Source organism: Portunus trituberculatus, unplaced genomic scaffold, assembly GCF_017591435.1.
Source record: "Portunus trituberculatus isolate SZX2019 unplaced genomic scaffold, ASM1759143v1 PGA_scaffold_265__1_contigs__length_138810, whole genome shotgun sequence".
NCBI classification, from domain to species: Eukaryota; Metazoa; Arthropoda; class Malacostraca; order Decapoda; family Portunidae; genus Portunus; species Portunus trituberculatus.
In genome coordinates, this window is record NW_025541433.1 from 122910 (window position 1) to 128073 (window position 5164).

The window sequence follows — 5164 nt, forward strand, 5'->3', positions numbered from 1 at the left end:
GGGAAGCAGGTTACACAACGCACGCAGGACACACACACAGGGGAGGAAAAAATGTACTGTTAAATAGCCACTCTAGCATCACAGCATCTCTCTCTCTCTCTCTCTCTCTCTCTCTCTCTCTCTCTCTCTCTCTCTCTCTCTCTCTCTCTCTCTCTCTCTCTCTCTCTCTCTCTCTCTCTCTCTCTCTCTCTCTCTCTCTCTCTCTCTCTCTCTCTCTCTCTCTCTCTCTCTCTCTCTCTCTCTTTCTCTCTTTTCTCTCTCTCTCTCTCTCTCTCTCTCTCTCTCTCTCTCTCTCTCTCTCTCTCTCTCTCTCTCTCTCTCTCTCTCTCTCTCTCTCTCTCTCTCTCTCTCTCTCTCTCTCTCTCTCTCTCTCTCTCTCTCTCTCTCTGACATTTCAATTTTAACCCTTCAGTGCCATGACATGCTTTCATATTCTGAATTCCAGCACCAATGCTTGTATTCTGAACTCCTTCAGTACTGGAACGCACTTTTATCATAAGTTTTGGGTGTGATTAGATGAGTTTATTGACATTAGCAGGGGTCTATGGAGGTCAGAAGATTAATGGCCGCTCTTCACTATTTTAATTGCCACACAAGTTTCTGAAGCTGTATAAAATCATCATTATTATACAAATATATTGACAATAGAAAGGGTTTATGGAGATCAGAAGATTACTGGCCATGGTCTTCACATTTCAATCCCCACAGGAGTTTCTGAAGCTGTATAAAATCACCAAACAGTAACCACAATAAATATGAAAAATCCATTATGGTACTGAAAGGGTTAACCATTTCAGTACCATGACACATTTTCATATTTATTCTGCTTACCATTTGGCAATTTTAAGCAGCTTCAGAAACTCACGTGGGGATTAAAATAGTCCCCCATAGACCCTTCCTAATGTCAATAAAAGTCAGGTAAAAATGCATCTCAGTACTGAAGGGGTTAGAATAGTGAAGACTGGCCATTAAACTTCTCCATAGACCTAAAATAAATAAACTCATCTAATCACACTCAAAACTCAAGGTAAAAATGCATCCTAGTACTGAAGGGGTTAAGTTCTATTGACAGAGCTTTAGCGGTCCAGGTGGCTGGCCCCGGGCAAACATGGACCCGGTACTGTAGTGGAGGTCATGACGCAGGGACTGGTGGCGAGACTCCCCGAGGCCACACAGGTTATGGGAGGCGAGATGTGTGGCCACCTGCAAGTACTGGTCGGTGAAGGTGAAGCCACCCACACCTGTGTTGAACCTGGGATATATGGATGCGTTGGGTGAATGTCCTTTTGGGTTCACTTTGGACTGATTTTAATTATTTTTTTGATACGAGTGATTTTAGTTTTGTTTATTAATTTCGAGATTTTATTTTTGTTTATCAATGTTGTGCCTTTTTTTTTTGTAATTTTGAGTGACTTTATATTTTTGTTTATTTTGGGAGTTTATTTTTGTACATTAATTTTGAGACTATCTTCTTCATCAATTTTGACACTTTATTTTTCTTTGTTCATTTTTGATTGACCTTATTTTTGTTCCATTTAAGTGACTTTATTTTTCTTCATTAATTTTGAGACTTTATTTTCATTTATTAATTTTGGGACTTTACTTTTGTTTATTAATTTCAAGTACCTTTATTTTTGTTCATTTTGAGTGACTTTGTTTTTTGCCCACTTGTTATCAGACGTACGTGCGTGTAATAGTCTATATATATTAGTAGTAATTCATTTAAAGCTTATCTAACTACATGCAACTCATCCCAGACCTCTCACTCTCTCTCACTCTCTCTCAAAACAATCAGGACTTTGTAACTCTGGAAAGTCGGCGTCAATGTACCCAGCGTCAACACAAGGACAGACTCAGCACAGCGTCACTCCCTCGGCGCCGCACCACCATCCTCAAGGCGCCTCCTCCTCCCCAAAGTCACGTTGTAGAGGGACTGCTGCTCCTCCTGCCGTTGTTCTGGGGGGTCCGCCAACTGTAGGGGCACTGGAGGCTCAAAACGTTTCTTCCCTGGCACTGTTACCTGCACATTGAAACCAGTCACATTATTACTAAGTCTCTTTCTCTCTCTCTCTCTCTCTCTCTCTCTCTCTCTCTCTCTCTCTCTCTCTCTCTCTCTCTCTGTCACCATTTCCTTCTTTCTCTCCATTCTCTGCTTTATTTTCTCTCCTTACCACACCTCAGCATGTCTATCTTTTCCCTCTCTCTCATCGTCACTTTTAATTATTACTATAATATTCATTGTTATTGTTGCTATGATGAGAGAGAGAGAGAGAGAGAGAGAGAGAGAGAGAGAGAGAGAGAGAGAGAGAGAGAGAGAGAGAGAGAGAGAGAGAGAGAGAGAGAGAGAGAGAGAGAGAGAGAGAGAGAGAGAGAGAGTGTCTCATGAGGAAACCTTTGGAGGCTGAGCTAACACGTACTGCAGTGAAACACACACACACACACACACACACACACACACACACACACACACACACACACACCCTCGGGCCTGGGTCCAGGTGGGGGAGGTGGTGGGGTCCTCCCCTTGATGACGTCGCATATACGTTATGCAAATCATTTTGAAAATGAAAATTCCCAAAAAGGCAGCTGGACACGAATGCTATAAACATTCTGACTTGTTATCAATCGAAACTAATTTCTAAAATATAAAAATACTGCCGAGATAAGGAATAATAAAAATATTTCAAAAAACATTTTAAATAGTGTTAGAATTTCGACTTGCTTATAATCAATTTCAAAGTTCACTAATTTCTTTGAACTGGACCGATAATGTTTTTTCAAAAATTATGACCACTATTTCGATATATCAAAACCTGACAACAAGGCGAATTAGAAAAAATAATATTTAAAAAAATGACGTATTTTACAATATTAACATGGGTACAAATCATTCTTAAAATCCACACATTTACCTTATCAGGAGTCGTACACACTTTTCCTATCACAAACCATCTTTTGAAAACACAAACGCTTCGCTAAAACCTCAAATAAAAAATCACTGATAGCAGAAGTAAAATTTTTTCGTATTTTGGCCCTCCCATTCAAGTCATAAACACCCTATACATCACCGTAGTTCACTCAACTCAAGAATGGAAAACACGTAAAACACGGCGAACTATCATTGGAGACCCTTGAAAGGCACTTGTGACTTGAAATAAATGAACTGAGACAAATATAAATAATAATGGAAGTCGAGCATCTGGGACCGGCAGAACATTTGGGAGGGAGTTGGTGATGACGTCACAACCTGCGGCTCGTGACGTCACGGCTAGGCCCGCTTCTTCTCACTGTGTCTTCTTAACACACACATTTCAGGTAATTGCAGATATGAAAGATTAGGCCTATGGCTCCACTTTGTAACCCGTCTGGGCTGTAATGAGAGTGAGATGAGGCAGATAATGGCGGAGAGAGGCGGCGGGTCAGGGCCCCAGGGGATCGGTTTGTTTACGTTTTCAAGGCTTGCAGTATTGGGGTTTTGAAAGTATCTGCAGGTGTTTGGTCACTGACATGTTGTCTTGGAGGTTACCAACGTTAGATTATGACATGACATCACCGCGAAATGACGAATTCCACCAATACATTACTTACGTTAGCCAAAGTGCTTGGCGGCGCCGCGGCGGCTGTCCGTGGCATCGGCAGGCACCACATCCACACGCCGCTGTCCGCTCTAGTCTTCAACGGTGTTTAAATAGTTAACATCTGATTACTGAGAGGCTACACATACACTATTCTCTTCGCTACAATCACTATTATATATCAGTATCTTCATCTTCACCAAGCTCACTGTCTTTCACGGCCAGTAGCTTGTCCTGCCGGGCTGCCAGCGTCCCACGGCTATTGCGCCAAGACCCCCACGACGGCCCAACGTACACTGTGACTGTCAGACTGTCAGTGACTGACTCACTGAACTGAAGTCTGTGACATTAATCCCGGCCGATCGCGGCCTTAACTTTCCACGGGACGCGTTTGCCAACAATATTAAGATAATTTTTTGCAGAATCAACAGGAGTACAATATGTCTTTACATAATGTGTGTATATGATACACCAACAAAATTTGTTGGTGTATCATAATATGTATGTCGGCTTCCTACTTAATGAAGGATTTTCTTATCAAATTTCGAACAAAAGTGACATCTGTCATCATTTTTTCTTGACAGTTGCCATTTACTACAGGTGCCTCTGCCTGCCTGCCTGCCTGCCACCTTCCCGTCCGCCCCTCACTCCCTCTTCCCTCCTCCATGTTTATAATACCTCTTTCACCCTCTCTCTCTCTCTCTCTCTCTCTCTCTCTCTCTCTCTCTCTCTCTCTCTCTCTCTCAGTAGGTACTACAACACACAGCCACACAGAGGATGGTGAAGAGGGAGGTGACATGTTCTGATCACAGAGAGGGACATGCATGGACCAGCCTGATATGGCTAAGTACTAATGAATGATGATATGCAAGGATTGGCAAGGAGTCAAGTGCGTGTGCGGCCCCTGCTGGCGTCTGCAGTCGACCTTCACACGCACGCAGCACCTCGCCACTGTACTGGGTTACCTCCACCGTCAGCGCCTCCTTCAGATTAGGCACTACCCTGGCTGAGGTGTTCTTGAGTGTCAGCTGGGCCACCATATGACCCGAGGAGGTGTTGTTCCGCAGGGTAGTGACAGAATACCTGTGGAGGGAGGCTGGCGGGAAGTAGCAGCTGCATGGGCATGTCCTCTCCCCACGAGTCCCAGAGGCAGCCTATCTCCTCGCATTGCTCCTTGCCTCCTTTGTTGCTGTGGAGTGGTAAGGTTGGATTAAAAGGGATTCTGAAACGGTTATCTCATTGCGACAGAGATTATTTTGCCAGCTCCTCAAGAATGTTACTCAGGTCAATAATGTAAAAATATATTTAGTCTCTCACTAGAACAGTAAAAACATCCTTAAATACCTCGTGTAAGATTAATCACACACATAGCCTCCTCTAAATTGTACAGATGTCGCGTAGATGTGTTTCAGAATAATTCTCTCTCTCTCTCTCTCTCTCTCTCTCTCTCTCTCTCTCTCTCTCTCTCTCTCTCTCTCTCTCTCGTTCTTCTTCAAACCCACCACACCATAAGGAATAGGAGCAACAAACGGTTCGCTCCCAGCTAAGTAACCATTATTACCACTGGCCAGAGGTTAGGTGTACTTTAT